Genomic DNA, 17,684 nt, shown 5'->3' with positions numbered 1-17,684 from the left:
TTTGATATTATTCTATGACCTGCATTTAGTCTCTGTAGTTCCATAACCTTTATTATTCATGGAGAATTATAGGACAGCATCAACAGGAACAACCAAGACCAATTAAAAATGAAATCTATCCCCTTCAATAAGGTAGGTGGTCTGATCTTATAATCCTTGCTCTCTGTATTTTGCACTTAAAAAGTCATAATACCTCCATTACCTAAAAGAGGTTTTCTATCAGTACACCATGGTACATTTCACTGTAATCATATATAAAACGATATAAAATGGCAGCCTTGGAAAGGACTTCAGAGATCATTTAGTCCAGCCCCTATCTGACTGACTTAATGGGCCATTCAGAAGCAATCTAATACAGGAGTCTGCCAGTTCAAGACCAGTTGTAAGTTCATCCTCTATGTTCTGCTGACCATCTATTTAAAATAAATACAAAAAAAATTAGCCCATCTGAATAAATGGCCTAATGTTTCACTGAAAAAAAAGCTTGAATCTACAAGAGTTTCTTCTTATATCCTCCTCAATTTACATTTCCCAGATGCCCCCTGACACTCTCTTCATTCACCTCTGTCTCATATGAAGAGGTGACCCATCTTTCCAAGGCAAACCTTTTTACTTGCATAAGTGAACCCACTTCATCTCCCTTCTCTAGCAGATTATCCCCTCTATCATCAACACTCCCTTATTTATCTTTAATTTCTCCTTGTCTACTGGCTGCTTCCCTTCCTTGTCCTCAAACAAACATAACTCATTCCACCCATCCCTTCTAGTTATCATTCTATATTTCTCCTCTCTTTTTTGGCTAAACTCATTGAAAAGGCCATCTATAATAAATACCTTCATTTTTTTCTCCTACTCTCTTCTTAATTTTATTTAGTCTGACTTCTAACATCATTCAACTGAAACTCCTTCCTTGAAAATTGCTAATGTTCTCTTAATTCTCTTAATCTCAAATCTAATGGTCTTTTGCTAATCCTCATCCTTCTTGACCTCCCTATAACCATTGTCATTGTTAATCATCGTCTTTTCCTTGACACTTTCTTCCTTCTTGGTTTTCATGACACTACTCTATCTTGTTTCCCATCTTACCTGTTTGACCTCCCCTCAGTCTCCACTGCAGGGTCTTCATCCAGGTCATACCCACTAAGCATGGGTATCCCTCAAGACTGTCCTCTACCCTTTTGCTTTCACTCTCTTTACTATTTTACTTGCTTACATCATCAAGTCCCATGTATTGAATAATTATCTCTATGCTAATGATTCTCAGATCTTCTTATCTAGCTTTGACTTTTCTCCTGACTTCCCATCTTTCATCTCTGCCTTTTGGACTTCTGGAACTAAGTGTTTCATAGATACCTTAAAACCAGCATGTTCAAATCTTAATTATTTTTCCCAAACCCTCTCCTCTTCCTAATTTCCTTCTTACTGATGGAGTAAGTACCACCATCCTCCTAGTAACCAAAGCTCATATCCTAGGTGTCATGACTCCTCTATTTCTCCCATCCCATATCTAACATGTTGCCAAGGCCTGTTAATTTTCCTTTCATAACATTTCTCATATTTTCCCCTTTTTCTCCTTAATACTGCCATCATCCTGGTGCAGGTTCTCATCAGCTTACAACTTGATCATTGCAGTAGCCTACTGGTTAGTGTCTATGTCACAAATACTTACTCTAGTCCATCCTTTCCACTTAGCTGCCAAAATTATCTTCCTAAACCTCATATTCACACCTGTCACCCACCCCAACCCCCACTAATTAAACTCCAATAGCTTCCTATCAGCCTCTGTTTGCCTTTTGAATACTCTCATGGCCTCACTTCCTCTTGCCTTTCCATTCTTCTTACATTTTGTCTCCTACCTATCACAACCCTAATCCCTGTCTGGTAAGAGTGGTGTCCTTGATGTTCTTTGAACAGGGTGCTCTATCTCCTGACTGAGCATTTTAACTGGCAATCCCCAAGTTGGGAATGTTTTTCCTCTTCATGTTTATTTTCTGGCATCCCAGACTTCTTCAAGTCCCAACTAAAAACCTGCCTTCTACAGGAAATCTTTTTAAATCCCCCTTACTTCTAAGGTCTTTTCTCTGTTGATTATCTTCACCTTCCCTAGTATATTGCTAGTTGACATGTTATTGCCCACATTATAACTCTTTGGGGGCCTGGAATGTTTGTCTTTTGTCTTTCTTTGTATTCCATGTACTTAGCACAGTTTCTGATATTTATTGGATATTTAATAAAAGTTTATTGACCTTGACAATAACACTAAAAATAATCATCCAGCTATTGCTTAAAGATTTTGTAATAATAACTTTTAAATGTCCTACCTGTTGAGTCAACCCATTCTATTTTGGAATAACTCTAGTTGTTAGGACATTCTATATAGATGCACTCACAAAAAATCATATTCAGAGTTTATCGGTGATTTGTATTATTATAGATTTTCAGTCTATTTAACATTTGTCCAAAATGGATGTCCTTCAATTTAATTTGGGGAGCTGGTATATAACCTTTGATGAACTAATTCACTGAATTATGAAAAGATTCAAAACATAACCAAGAATTTCATGGAACTAAAAAAATGTTTCAGTATTTAAAGAATATTTTTCTCTCTTCTGATTTGAAGCTACAATGCTTTTGTTATTCTGAGGATTAAAATGGCCTCTGAAATATCTCTATCCTTTTTTTCAAAATTTTTGGTAGGCTAGGAAATTTTATTTCTTGGTGACCATAATAGCAGTATGTCATAAATTAAAATAAGGTATGTATGTTTGGATTACTTTTACAAATCTCTTATAAAATGAAATTAGAAATTTACTTGTACTAGCTTACATTTATAAATGTGAATTGAAGCCATTAGGAAATCATTAATGTGTCAGAGGTCCTAGATATAAGAGAATGCAGAAAGAAAACAACTGAAGGGCATATAAAGAATAACTGCCCATTATGTATTTGTAAATGTCTTCTATTCTACATGAAAACTTAACCATGTACATTTTCCCCAAAGGATGTCTGCTTTCCCTTCTGTTACATATTATTTTAAGCAAATTACACTGCCTCCTCAAAAAATTATGACTATTGCTTTAGAAGAGAGTATATTAATGAAAAAACACATAGGCAAAAATATAAAAAGTATGGGTTTTTTTAGATTATGAAGAGGAGGTAGGAATGTACATTTCCCAAATGAAAAACAGTTACTGCCATCTGTGTTATGAATGACTCCTGGCATTAAGGTCTAAGTTTAGAGATTTGGGAAGATGAGTGAAAATTTCCATCAAACACACAGTTGTGGTTTTGTAATTGACAAGGTACCAGAGGTACCCAGAAACCAATTATTATGCCCAAATAAAACTCAGACATGGCAAGGTGAAGGGTTGAAGCTAAGAAGGGGGGGGGAATACCTCTGAAACTCTCTGAAACTAGTCAAAGAGAGAAAAATTAGAATTTGAAATCATCAAAATATTGTTAGAGTCTATCCTGGGATTAATTTTACCTTGGGATCATGGTGAAGACCATACCAATCAGAATCCTTCAACCTAGATCCCCAGCTCTGACTCAGCTAGTAGGGAGAAGAAAGAAGCAACCAGTCAGTGAGACAGCAACTATTTATTATGAAATTAATATATGTGGGGCATTGTGCTAGATGCTGAGATAAAATATAGAGAAAGAATAAAGCAATCCCTCCTGATAAGTCTATGTTGTATCAGGATAGATAACCATCAAAAATATATATACATACAGAATGAATATTAAGAAAATAAATATAAAGTAGTTCAACACAAGACAGTTTGGAAAGGAGGGCATTAGCAGTTGAGGGAATCGGAAAATTTCATGCAGTGGTAGAGCTATGTTTATAAGAAAAAGAAGATTCTATGAGCCAGAGTCAAGGGCAGTGTATTTCCAGCCTGGGGGATGATTAGTTCAAGATGGAAGATGGATTGTTGTGAGTAATGAACAGAGAGAAGACAAAGTTGACTGAATGGCAGAATGTGGGAAGGGGAATTAATGTACAATATAGCTAGAAAGATAGGTTAAGTCAAGGTTGTGAAGAACTCTAAAAGTTAAACAGAGTTTACATTTTATCCAAGAAACACTAGAGTTGACTGATCAGAGGACTGGCATGATCAGATTTGTGTTTAATGAAAATCACTTGAACATCAGTGGGAAAGATGGACTGAAATGGCCAGAGACCTAGGGCAGGGAGACCATTGTAATATTCTATTAGGCAATGAGTATCTCAACCTTGGTGGTGGTAGCAGCTGGTAAGTCAAGAGAAGCAACTGGATTTGAGAGATATGCAGGCAGAAGTGGCAAGATTTAGCAAGTAATTCCATATATGAGGTGAGGAAATATAAGGATTTAAGATAACATCAAAGTTGCAAACCCAAGAGATTAAAAGACCTTCTATAGAAATAGTGAAGACTGAAAGAGAATTAGGTTTGGAGTAGGGATAGAAAATGGGGGGGGGGGAATGAGATCTATTTTGGAAGCACTGGGTTTGGTATAGCTCCAGAAGATCCTATTTAAAATATGAAATGAGGAATTAATTGGGGATATGGTACTGCAGCTCAAAGCAGAGACTAGAGTTGGATATATAGATATATCATCAGTGTAGAAATGATAATTAAACCTACTGGAGCTGATGAAATCACCAAGAGAGAGCAGAGAGAGAGAGAGAGAGAGAGAGAGAGATGAGGAAAGGGCCCAAGACAAGGTCTGGGAGAACACCCACCATTAGGGGATGCAATTTGTATGATTAACTAGCAGAGGAGATTGAGGAGTAATACAGGCAAGAGGAAGACCAAAAGATAATAATTTCTTGTGAACTTGGAGAAGAGAGGAGTAAGTGGTCAGTATTTTGACATACAACAAAGGGGTTAAGAAAGATTGAATGCTGAGAAAATACTGAACATCAAGGTTTAACAATTAAGAAGTCATTGGCAGGGGCGGCCAGGTGGCTCAGCGAGTAAGAGCACTGGCCCCAGTGTTGGGATGACCTGGGGATCAAATCTGGGCTCAAATACTTAGCACCACACCCAGAAATAACTAAATAACTGGCCGTGTAACCTTGAGCAAGTTACTTAACCCCAATTGCTTTTATAAAAAAAAAAGAAGTCATTGGTAACTGATTGACAGTGAAGAGACCAGTTTCAGTTGAGTGATGAGGTCAGAATCCATACTGCAAAGGGTTGAGAGATAAATGAAAGAGGAAGAAGCTAAGATACCAATTATATACTGACTTTCCTAGGAGCAGTACCTTCCTTTCCAGGGCAGCTAGTTGGTTCAGTAGGCAAGTGCTGGATCTGGAGTCAGGAAGACTCATCTTCCTGAGTTCAAATCTAGCCTTAGATACTTACTAGCTATGAGATCCTGTTTGCCTCAGTTTCCTCCTCTGTAAAATGGACTTGAGAAGGAAATAACAAACCATTCCAGTATATTTGCCAAGAAAACCCCAAATAGGGTCACAAAGAGTTAGAAATAACTGAACAACAACAAAAAAACTTTTCTTTCCACTAATTCCTTCTTTGTTCTTCCTTACAAGTATCACTGCTTGCATCATAAGTGATAATAATATTGATTATCAGATAGCAATATCTTCACACTTTAGTTTTTACTTTAGTTTTTTATTATCAAAACAGTTTTGATTGGAGGGTAGAATAGTACAGTAATGTTTTGAAATGTGAATCAGCATGAATGAACAATTAGCAGGGAATGGAATTGATCATAAGGAGGAAAGGAAGCTGGATTTGGGAATTGCAAATAGCCCTTTGTTATCCCAAGCTTTTCCCTAAAATAATGTCCATTATTTTAACATCATTATTCTTTTCAGTGATGCTAAATGAAAACAAATCATGGAATAACTTTTCCTCCAAATAATTAAATTTGTGGGTTATCTGAAAGTAAATGAATAGGGGTATGGTGTATATGAATTAGTTACATCATTCAATAGAAGCATAATATCAGAAATGTTTGTGACTGGAAATTGAGGTGCTTGTAAAAATGGTGGTGGCATGTAGAAAAGAGTGAGGGATAAGCAATGGATATAGTAAGTACTCCATTGGTATCCATTCATTGTCAAGAGATCTGGCATAAGTCCTCCAAAATATCATGTGGCTACTTTATGGAGAATGTGTAAAATTTTTCTGTGGAGAAAAATTTTTTTTAAGTTTAAATTGAACAAGAATCTTACAAGATAGGAAGGTTTGGATTGGTTGCAGGCTGGGAATTCAGAGGAAGCACCCACAATGATCACAGATCTGTCAAAGTACAGAAGTACCAAAGGGTCAAGTTTAAGAACAAATAGTGACTAAGAAAAACAGAGCAAGCCTTTAGTTAGTTCTGAGAAACCAGTGTTAGATGAAACAAAATTACAAGGAGCAGCTAGTTCCGTATCAATAATATCTATAAATAAATGATTAATTATATAGCATTGCAGAAGGGTTTCATGATTTTTCCATAGAGTTTGGTTATAATGGATAAATTGTTATCAAGAGTTTATGCTATTTGGAAGAACATTTATGTATTTTTTGCTGTAGATCTGGTGAAGACTTCACAGTATTATTAAATAAGATCATAGCAGACAAAAGCAAACAATCTGGAGACAAAAAAAAAAAGTTTCATTTCCAAAGAAAATATATTGCTTTTCAAGGGTTTCAATTTTTGTTCTTCTTAACTAGTTTTTATGAAGTTTCTTTGCCCTCCCACAGTTATCGATTATGGTGAACACAAATAACATATTTGTAGTGGTTATTAAGCTTGCTTTTTATATAAAAAAAGATTATGTACTTTTCTTTTGCATCTGGGTCATAGAAAGAAAAAGTATTGGTGAAAGCATCCAGATTAGTTGGTAAAATGTCTAATCATCTCATTCAAACTTGTATTGTGGTACAGTGGCAAGAGAAGTAAGACTATAGGATGACATTTGATAACCCATATAGCCAATAAAATTTTCAAGTGCCTTTAAAACTGTTCTTCTAGGTAATGCATTGAATTTTAAACATTCATTCTACTTTAATGTAGTAAATATGAATAAATTACTTTTGATTATTTTACCTTTTAGTTATGTTGTCTCTGAGAGATAGTGGTACAATGCACAGTGTTGGACTTGTTTCTAGAAGACAACAGGGTTTGAATCTCACCTCTAATACTTCGTAGCTGTATGATGTAGTCAAATCACTTAGCCTCTCTGAGCCTTAGTTTACTCATCTGTAAAATGAGGATAATGATACCTTCCTCATAGGATCATGGAATCAAATGAGATAATATAATTAAAGAACTGTGTAAACCTTAAAGTTCTAGATAAATGACAAATATTGATTGGCATCTTTAAATTGCTACAATTACATTAGTTAAAGTGATTTAATTTAACGCACTTTAAAATGGGAAACTAAAGTTATATGGTTTTGACAAAGACAGTTAAATTCTATTTTTCATCAAATTGTCCTATATATTGGGAGATTGAATTAGAATTTTCAGGTCTGGTTAGATCTAATAACCCTTCATATATGAAAATAAAAGAACTGGAGTTGCCAAAATGAGCTTAATGGCTTTCTAATTATTCCCCTGGTGGTTGCACCTTCACTTTTCTCTTAGGTGAATGGGTGAATGCTGACTTTGGTAAACTGCTTTTTCTGGTTGATCCCTTCTTCTTTGTAATTATGCAAATTAGGCATAGGGAGAAAATGGTAAGTCTATAGCACTTAAATTAAGCTCCTACTATGCTCCAGGCACTATGCTAAATGCTGGGAATACAAAGACAGGCTAAATAGTGTTCTCAAGACTTTCCCACTCTATTGGAGTTCCACAGGTGAACTGCATACTGTCAACTGGACAGAACCAGCCTCTCTCTAACCTGTAGGTGGCCTGAGCTGAACAGAGGAGGCTAGAGACAAGAGAGTCAGGAATTAAACAGAAGTTTAATTTCAAAGTGAGGGAGATGACTTGCAAGCAAGGACACATGTGCTGGGGCCCCACCCCAGTGGGGGCTACCCACTTCAGTGACATCAATCTCTATACTTATTCCAATGCCCGTGCAGTGAGTTGCAGCCCTGACAATGAGGAGTAACAGCAAAAATGAGACAAGTTTGATTCATACCAGGGCTTCATGACTGGAACATGGGCACTTTCCCATTGCTTGTCCAAGTTCAGAGAACACCTGGTGCTGGTTAAAGAAATACAATAATTATATGATTTTGCAGAGGGTGAGATCATCCAGAGAGTGGGCATGAAGGATTATTGTTATGCCAAGCTCAGTGCACAGCTTGCTTACTGGGCCTTAGCTCCAGAAAATGGTGTCTCTTAATATCTTGACAATGCAAATAAGCTATATACAAGATAAATCAGAGATAATAGAGGGAAGGCACTAGAGTCCAGAGGAATCACTAAAGGCTTCTTGTAGAAGGCAAGACTTTACCTGGGAATTGAAAGAAACCCAGGAAGCAAGGAGGCAGAGATGAGGACAGAAAGCATTCCAGGCCCGGGGAACTAGTGAAAATGCCTGTAATCAGGACATGTAATATGTTATTTGAGGAATATCAGGGAGACTGGTGACACTAGATTACAAAGTATATCCAGAAATGACTGCGATTTAAAAAAAAAATGAATAAAACCTTAAAAACAAATGAGTAAAAATGACTAGTCATTCAGAGTCCATGAAGCAGAAGATGTTAAAAGAAATGAAAATAGCCTATAATCAAATATAGTTAGAGGGTTTTTTTTTAAGAAATTGGGCATTTGCTTAGTTATTTTATGAATAAATAGGCTTAAATAGTTCTTCATTTTCTGAATAAATACAATAATTACTTCAACTTTTTTGATCTTTAAAAATAGCAGAATTTCTTTTTACAACTTGACCATCATGTTTTTTTTCCCATGACTTATTGGGTAGTTAATTTTTTTTATTTGGGAAAATCTTTTTCATGTTCACACACACCATTTTCTATAATATGTTTTATAAGATTCTGCCATTATATAACTATTTTCTGCTTTCACTGGCCTTTTATTTATTTATTTATTGCTTTTTGGAGGGCAATTGGGGATAAGAAACTTGCCCAAGGTTACACGGCTAGTTTTTGTGTTAAGTGTCTGAGGTTGGATTTGAACTCAGGTCCTCCTTACTCCAGGGCTGGTGCTCTATTCACTATGCCACCTAGCCATCCCATGCTGGCCTTTTATTAAGCATTAGATTTGATTTGCTATTCCTGACTTTGCACTGAGTCCTTGGAAAAATTATTTAAGCCATTTGTTTCTACCCCCATGTCCTCAGGAATCATTGATAAGAGTGGTATTTTGTGAGGAAAAAAAAATAAATGACATACATGACAGCAAGAGCAAAGATTCCTAGATATAGAACTGAATAGAATCTTAGATGTCATTTCTCCATATCTTTCACTTTATAGCTGAAATACCTAAGGTCTAGAGAAGCGAAGAAACCTATCCACAGTCACACAAGGAGTTAATGGACACAGGATATAAATTCAGATCCTTTGACTAAATCCTCTTTGCATTGTTTCGAGTTTAAAAGAGAAACTAGCCCTAACAAAGGAAATATCATAATCAGACCACAAGGTCTGATGGTGGTATCCTGTCTTAATCTGGCCCAGAGAAACTATAGAAAAGATGGAACACCATAAATATGGTTAAAGAATAGCTATGCCACCTCAACAGAGCCATCTAATTATTACAAAGTGCCTTAAAATATTTTCCCACATGTTCAGTTTAGGCAATAGGTACTGAGTCTGTGGAACAGACCAGAAGGAACAAGTCCAGAAAAATCTCCTTTGAACATATACAAATATACAGATTAGCATTGTACGTGGAGTCCTGAACTTTAAGTTAGAAAGATTTGGTTTGAGATTCTTTCTCTAACATCATCTATGACCAAGGCTGAAAAGTGCTTTACCCTCTCTGAGCCACATTTTCCTAATCTATAAAAATAAGGACACAACAATTATGGAAGGTAAGTGCTCTTATTAGCCCCACTGGAGGGATGAGGAAACTGAAGAAATCAAAGTTTGGACAAGGTCCTATGGCTAGTAAGTATCTGAGGGGAAATTTGAACTGAGGTAGACTTAACATCAAGTCCAGTGTTCTACCTATTGTACCACTTAGTGGAAATAATGTGTTTATGTATACATAAATGTGTATGCATGTATGTAAATATACATACATAATAAATACATAAACATATATACATACATATTAGGAACATTAGGAGCTGCACAAATATTAAAATTTTGTATGAACCTAATTAAAGACAATGATGATTCACATAGTAGCATTAGCTTGGTACTATCTGAAGAAATTTTTTATAGATCAGGTAGAATCTTATTATCTGATCCATATTATTAAATGGTTTTAGTTGAGTCTGACTCTACATGACCTCATTTGGGATTTTCTTGGCCAAGATACTGGAGTAGTTCACCATTTGCTTCTCCAGCTCATTTTACACATGAGGAAACTGAGGCAAACAGGGTTAAGTGACTTGACAGGGTCACACAGCTAGTAAGTATCCAAGGCAGGATTTGAGCTGAGGTCTTTTGTATTGCAGTGTGGCATTTCTACTGTGCCACCTAGCTGCCCCATCTGATCATAGGTTAACCTCAATTTTATTTTTTTGTACATATTGCTCTTAAAAACACTGGTACCTTAACTAGCTATTGCTAAATAATGAGCAAAGATAAACATAAAAACCCTACCTTTATCCCCTCAAAGACTTTAGATTCTCCTGGAGGATGACAGAGAAGAAAATACAATACAGTTAGAGGGTAGAGGGAGTTCTGCTACTTTAGGAAAGACTTTTCCTGGGAGCTGGCACCTGACCTGAACCTTAAAAGAAACTGGATTCTAAGAGGCAGAGGTTAGGTGGATGTTCAGTCTGCATCTGGGAATTGCAAAGGCATAGAGTCAGGAGACAGAATACCAATAGCAAACCATTTTGTCTGGAATGCAGAGGGACTGAAGGTGGATAGCATAAAATAAGCCTGGAAAAGTAGGTTGGAAATGTATTACAAAGGGCTTTGGACGCCATGCTGTGAAGTTTCTGTTTATTTCTAGATGCAGAATCTAAAGATTCTGAAACAGGGAAGTGACATGGTCAGGCAGTTCTTGAGGAAGATGATACTCTATAGGGAGGGAAGAGACTGCAAGTGAGGAAAAATAACTAGAAGAATATTATAGTAGTTCAGGTGTCAGGTAAGGGAGGCTTCAACTAGACTGATGAACATGTAAATTTAACAAGATGAATATGAAAGTGTTATCTGAATGCTAATCTAAGATCTTCCCTAGGCCCCTTGATAGGCTTAAGTAACTCTGAGAACCTTCCTTGATTTGGGGATATACTTTGCCTCCTATTAAGCTGAATGTGGTCACCTGGTTTTTAGGCTTGGTTTTTAGGAATGCCCATGCCTTGTTGCTTTGTGATTGGGCAGAGGGTCAAGAGGGTTGTGACATTCTCTGACCCAGGAGAAGATTATATATACCCTGATGTGAGGTTTTGCTTTGGGGCTCACTTTCAGAAGAGTTATGTGATTTGACCATATGAGACTCTGGGCAGACATTGAGGCCCCCCCCCCAGCTTTGAAAACCCAGATGTTGGTGCTTCCCTCTCTGGTAATTGACTAGTTATGGATGTAATGGTCAGACAGCTAGAAGTCCTATCTACTGATCTGTTTCTCTGTCTGCTTGTAACTTGATTGTATTCTCTGAAGTTTGGGGTGCTGACCTTTTTCCCCTGAACTAAGTAAATGACATATATTTGATTAAAGCAAGGTTGTTAACCCATTTTGAATAGCTTTCCTTTAGAAAAGCAGATCTAAGAACCTGTGTTGGCAGCCACCCTCTGGGTATGCTAGGGTGCTTGCTGCTACAGAAAGTTTTTTGAAGAGGGAAAATCAACAAAACTTGACAACTAATTGAAGTAATAGTATAATTTGATCTGTTTGAGTTGGCTAGTAGTTATTTTAAATTACAAAACATATAATTGGTCAAAGTCAGCCAGTCAGTCAACATTGATCAAACACCTAGTTTATGAGTCAGGAGGGCAGCTAGGTGGCACAGTAGATAAATCTGTAAATTCAGCTGGGGAAGAAAATGGCAGACCATTCTAGAATCTTTGCCAAGAAAACTCTAAATAGAGTCATGAAGAGTCAGACATGACTGAAATGACTAAACAATAATAATTATGAGCCAGGCCCTGTGCTAAGCAGTAAGGATATGAAGAAAGGTGCAAAAATAGTCCTTGTCCTCAAGGAACTCCCAATGTAATGAATAAAGAAATAATTGCATCCTGAAAAGACTAATAGTTTTAATTTTGTCAGGACAAGCATTTTTGAAGAGCATACATTGTCCCTTTGATTTAAATCCTATTTTAAAGATGGTAGGATGATCATGTCGGTATCCTGTAGTGAGAACACTGATAGGTTCCAATAGGTAATGTTCCAGCTACATTGAAAAAAACAGAAAATGAATTAACATGCAAACTGAACAGCCTAGAAGCAACAGCAGGGAAAGAATAGGCATATGCTTAATAATTTAAGCACATACCTATCTATCTTGCTCTGTAGTGGTTTTTGTTGTTGTTTAACATCTGTGTTTTGGCCTTATCTTATTAAAGTTTTAAGTGGCCTTGATTGCCTGTTTCTATGCAGAGCCTCAAAGTGCTCTAGTAAGGATGGCACTTATCCAGGGCACACTCCTGGCATCTCCTTTCTTCTCTTGTTTAACACCTACTATATCAACAGGAGGCTTTGGAACTCACCCCTTAAAAATACTCAAAGGAAAGCTTATTGAGGCAGGTGACTACTAGAATGTATTAGGGGCAGGCCTGTCCCAGTAATAAATATCCTGTTAATTCAGGTTTGATACTGGGATGAAACTGGAATGCACTTGCAAGTTATTACAGTTAATAAAAGGTGATTTACTTTCCCCTAACACCACAAGGAAAAGCTTGTTGTATTTAACTTCTGTATGATTATTGTTGTTCAGTCATTTCAGTTGTGTCAGACTCTTCATGATCCCTTTTGGGGTTTTCTTGGCAAAGGTACTTGAGTGGTTTGCCATTTCTTTCTCCAGATCATTTTATAGATAAGTAACTGAGGTAATTAGGGTTAAGTGACTTGCCCAGATATCACACAGATATGAGGCTTAATTTGAACTCAGTTCTTCCTGACTCCAGGCTTGGAACTCTATGCACTATGCCCATCATTGTAGTGTCAGCCTCCCTTGACTCCATATGGAAATATCTTTAAATATCATCATCAAGTCAGAGGGGGCTTTGACTCCACATGAATGTGACTTTTTCTTCCCTTAGGAGAACAGGAGCTGTGTTGACAGGCAGGCACCAATCAGATGTTAGGAACAACTTTTTTGCCTTTTAGGGGAAATAAATCTTTGTTGAAGGGAAATGGGGGGAAAACTGAGTGTATTCTGATAACAGTTCTTTCATGGCTCAAAAATGCCTTGTCTTTTAATTCAGTTAAACAATTATTTATTAAATATCTACTTTTCACCAGACATCCTACTAGTTACTTGGGAGGTATTGACAAAAAAATTCACACTCCCAATTCTCAAGGAGTTCACATGGGGCAAAGTACATGCACACAGATAAGTAGAATGGAAGGGAGGGAGCTCACAGTTGGGGAGAGAAGGTAGGAAAGGCAGGAAAGGCCTCCAGTAGCTCATGGTTCTTGAACTGAGTCTTCAGATTACAAGAGGTGGAGGTGAAGAGGGAGGCATTCCAGTAATGGGAGACAGTCAGTACAAAGGCACAGAAGTGTGAGATGTGATGCCATGCACAGAGTGAACAAAAGTCCAGTCCAACTGGAGTATATGAGTTGTGAGATGTTTATAATCATCTCTAGGTGACTACAGCTGCCTTATGTTAGGTATGAGCTGAGGCTAGCCCAGAAGAGCTGACCTCTAGGTTCACAAACCATCAGCTGAAGGGCAATTTGGTACAATGGAGACTCCTAACTCCACAGCTAGTACTAACTCTGAGATGCAGTATCACCTCTGGGATGTTTACTACTTATGTGCCAACCTTCCTAGATCTCAGATTCCCACCTCTAGAAGGAGGGGTTTGTCTAGCTGGCCTCTGGGGTCCCTTCCTGCTCTAGTTCTGTGATTCTGTGGGTGAAGGCAAGTTCAAAATCAAATCAGACTCATGAATTAGTCTTCTCTAATTACTGCTACTGTAGTCATAATACAGTTCAAAAGGGAGTGCAATTTTACAAGTAATAAAGACCTTAAAACTATCACTTGCTGTAAAAAGTTTAGAATTTTTTGGAGTTATGTAATTCAATATAATCATTTTTCTTTTGGAATACCTATTTTAAAGCATGACATGTTACAAGATGAAGCCAATTAGCTCAGCTGACAATAGATGATATAAAGCCTTTGGTGGTGATCCCCCTATTCACTGTGCATAGAGAAAAACTTTGCTTGGTGTCAAGTTGTATCCTAAGTACCAGTCAGTTATTAACCAGTCATTGGTCACAAGGAGCTGGAAAGGTAAAAATATGATTAATGAAGTACAACCCCAATGTCACCACTAGGGGAAAAACTTAAGCTGTGTGTCATACTGGTAGACTTGGCAAGGGCAGGCCTGAGGAAGGTTTCAGTAGCAGCCGACTTCATGTCCTAAAAGCATTTTTAAAAACTACTACAAATTCAATATAAATAGATACAATTGCCTTTGGAATTCTGGATTAATAGAGTTCAAGACCATAATAGTTACCAGAAGGAAATGAAACTATCTATGGGGTGTACAATATTTCAAGCCATAATTATACTCATTAGCAGAATGAAACTTACATATACTCAGGTATATCTCTTAGCACCAGGAACTTCTTCCTTTCCCTCTTTTCTTCCTTGACATTTCCATTTCTCCTTCTCCTTCACCAGTGGAGACATCTCTACTGCCAGAGAATCTTCCTCCTCACCTTAACCACCATATGTAGTTCTTAGTGTCGTTTTGCAGAGAAGTTAGTTGGCAAAAGGTCTAAAGTAGTAGGGTGAGTTCTGGAAGGAGGAAATGGGAAGAGGGAAAGGAAAACACACTAGCCTCTGTCTAGCACTCAGTTTCTTCTCCCTTACTAGAAGGAAAGGAAATCTTCCTTGTTTGGAAGAAGAGGAGGATAAAGGCTTGCTTTATGCTTATCATTTTCTACCTTACTCATTATCCCTAAGTATCTGTCGTAACTTCTTATTCCAGAAGCCCACCACTTTCTGCTCATTTTCATTCCTTTTCCCTGTTTCTTAGCCTTTCCTTCTTGGCATTCTACCTTTCCCCCAAATCCCAATCCATAGCCTCAAGTTGACTGAAACCACAACCAGTGACTTGGAAGTGGACTCCTCAATCCTCCCCAGCAGATGGAAGTTCATGTGGGAAATATGAATAAATTGTGGCATCCTGAATATAATTTTATATTGAAATATTCCCAGTTAGAATCCATTAGTAAAGCACATTAGGTGTATTTTTAAATAGCATTTTATAAATAGGACTATAAACCTAATCATCAGGTATAACATTATTTGGAGTAGAAAAGGGGGACTGCATTGAAATTTTCAAATTTTCAATTCATAATTGAATTTATGGAGCGCATTAAATGTGGCCATATAAAAGAAAGGAGTTCCAAATTTAGAGTGAGAAGATATGAGTTCAAGTCCAGATTTTTACAGTAATTTGCTTTCTAGCCCTAGACAAAGTTTAGCTTTTCTAAATTTTTTTATCTGTAGAATGGTTATAATTATACTGGTACTTCTTATAGGGTTATTGCGAGAAAAGTTCCGTTATAAACCCTAAAGTTCTATATAATTGTTATTATTATTATTATCATTGATAATATTAGGAGTAGTTATATAAATAAATCTAGCTAGCCTAGTTAACCACTCAGTTTTTTAATCCCAGAAATGTCATAGATTTTGAAATACCCCTGCCCATTTAACCCTAATTTATATATATATATATATATTTTTTTTTGCTTTCTTTCTTTTCTTTTTTTTTTTTGGAGGGCAATTGGGGTTAAGAGACTTGCCCAAGGTTACATAGCTAGTATTGTAGGATTTGAACTTAAGCCCTCTGGACTCCAGGGCCGGTGCTCTATTCACTGTGCCACCTAGCCTCCTTCCCTAAATATATTTTAAATCTCTCAGTCTTGCATAGGAAACTCAAGAGATATGTGTTTGAATCAATGTGGTTTAATTGGAAGAGTGGGAGATTTGGAGTCAGAGAATATGTTTGATTACAAACTCTGTCACTTACATTCTGTGCGATTTTGAGAAAGTCACAAACCTTTCATGGGTTTCAGTTTCCTTACCTGTAAAGTGAAGTCCCTTTCCATCCTAAGTCTATGAACCTATGAATCTAAGGTCTTATATTTGTTCACAAAGTGACCTTAGGTTGTGTAAATACATTTGCATTATGCAAATCTGAGGTATTGTTATTAATTACCTTTTCTGTTCAAGACAACCTGGGCAGTATTATTATTATTATTGTTATTATATTTTTGTAAATTGAATCTTTGAAATTTTCCATACATTTGTCCATGTTATATCTAAAAGCCTAATTCCTAAGCTATCTAATAAAAAAATTATTCAATTCAAAACATATTTGAGCACTGCATAATTTAAAAACAAGATACATTAATTAGCAAATATGACTTCATTACAATTCCCTTCACAGTGTTTCAAAGGGAATTAGAAGCAAGGAAAAGATATAGAAATCCTCAAGAGGGTATATAAAATGATACTGTTCAAAGCCCTGAAAAATTCTTTCAGTGAAGTGTTCCATATAATGTCAAATTTGGACACTTGCCTTGACATCTAAAGCCATATTTTAAGAAAGAGAAATCAAGAATGAAATTATAAGCTTAGTCACTACCTGCTACTAGAATTGGTACTATTTTGTGTGAAGTATCAGAAATTATGTCAAGGACAGAATAGTTCATGCAGGTACACTTTCTTTCTTGCACTAGAAAGTGATTTTTCTGCATTATAATAGAAATGATTTGAGAAAATTTACATTGCAAGGTTATGTTTCAAATTTCATTTATGCTTCTTTTTTGATCTATTAATAAGCATTAAATTCATTTTAGTAAAGATGATTATCAATATAAAGCCTTTTTTGTGTTTATATATCTTTACCTATCTATTCTCTATGTCTCTGTCTCTGTCCCTCTCTCTGCCTTTCTCTGTGTATCTCTCTTTGCCTGTCTATCTCTGTGTGTGTGTCTCTCTCTCAGCACCTAAGAGTCCATACAGTTCAAAATATACTTGAATAGGAATCCTTTGCAATATCTGGGCATACATGTCATCTCCTTGATATCACTCAAAGATATCCAGTGATAAGAAACTCACTACATCTAGGGACTAAACTTTGACAGCTATAATTATTAGGTAGTTTTTCCTTCCATCAAGTTGAAAGCTGACCCTTTGCAACTTCTATCTTCCAATCTTTATTTCATATCACTGACAGAATCATCATTTTTAATTTTAATGTGCAGAGCTGGTCCTGTTATTTGACTATTCAGAATTCTTTAGTAACTCACTACTGCCTTCCTAGTAAAGGTCAAATTTATTTTTCCTGCCCTTTGAGGACTCCAACATTAGGCACCACCATAATTTTTTTCATTCTTCTTATATTAGTACTGTCTATACATTCTAATTACCAGTCAGACTGAATAGTTCTCTAA

The 17,684-nt window shown here is 36.5% G+C and overlaps 1 protein-coding gene across 6 annotated transcripts in view; it reads left to right on the top strand.

The window, feature by feature from the left end:
• Positions 1-17,684, top strand: part of CTNND2 (catenin delta 2) — a 1,206,354-nt gene that overhangs the window by 654,134 nt on the left and 534,536 nt on the right. The window lies entirely within an intron of this gene.

The sequence above is a fragment of the Petaurus breviceps genome, unplaced genomic scaffold (assembly GCF_028583685.1).
Source record: "Petaurus breviceps papuanus isolate PSGF00001 unplaced genomic scaffold, PetGlider_PUasm1.0 151, whole genome shotgun sequence".
Lineage (NCBI taxonomy): Eukaryota > Metazoa > Chordata > Mammalia > Diprotodontia > Petauridae > Petaurus > Petaurus breviceps.
Note: the sequence above shows the minus strand (reverse complement) of the source record. Positions and strands in the feature narration are given on the sequence as shown.